We start from the raw sequence: 927 nt of genomic DNA on the forward strand, positions 1-927 counted from the left end.
AAAAAATTAAATCTGTACCTGAAGTTCTTAGCAGGAGTAGAGGGTCAAGGGGGTTATGTTAAAGCTCAGGGTGCCCTGAAGTGGTCAGACTACCACCCTGCCCTCCCCTAGGTGTTTTGATGGGACCCAGCCTCCAGCTCTCCCAATGAAGCACTGTCATTTCTGGGACTGAGATGACTGTAGCTTCCAACCATCTCCAGAGCCTCCTTAGAGTCCAGCGCCCAAGAGAGGGCCTTTGGCTGATGAGTTCCCATGTTATATTCCTGCTCTCTCATGGTACTTGAGCAGAGCAAAGGAAATTCTGGCTTATTCATCCTCTATGGAGGGAGGAGACTAGTCCATAGGAAAAATGTAGACAATACATGAGGACAGAATGAGGTTTCATTTGTTTAATGCCCCAATATAAGAAACAAAGCAGTCAGTTGGTGGTATGATTGGAAATCAAGGAGTAGATAATCTAGGAACAGGACTGTAAGCATTAAAACCCTGCAGAGTAACACAAATTATTTGAGTGTTATCACAGCTTTCCTCAGCTCCATTAGATTGAGAATTGGTTAGTGATAACTGATATGCAATTATAATAATGACCATAATGTCAGGATAATTAACCATCACAAGTCTACTGCAAGTGTATTGCTCCTATTTGTAGCTTTAGTCATACCTTATTACTTCCAGGACTTTTCTCATTGGTAGTAAAATCATGATAGAGTTTTAATTCTATATTCTGCACTCAAACCAATGAAAAACTATTTGATTTCTAAAATACACATTTCTATATAAAGACTCAAAGACAAGGTCATTAAAAGAATTTCTAAGACATGTTAATTGATTGCATTTTTATTACTAATGGTGTAGTCTACAAGTAGGATTTAATATTCTCTGTATTTTACATTCATAATCTACAGTTAACCTTTCCCACTATTCTCC

The sequence above is a fragment of the Hipposideros armiger genome, unplaced genomic scaffold (genome assembly GCF_001890085.2).
Source record: "Hipposideros armiger isolate ML-2016 unplaced genomic scaffold, ASM189008v1 scaffold_514, whole genome shotgun sequence".
In the NCBI taxonomy this organism is placed as follows: Eukaryota; Metazoa; Chordata; class Mammalia; order Chiroptera; family Hipposideridae; genus Hipposideros; species Hipposideros armiger.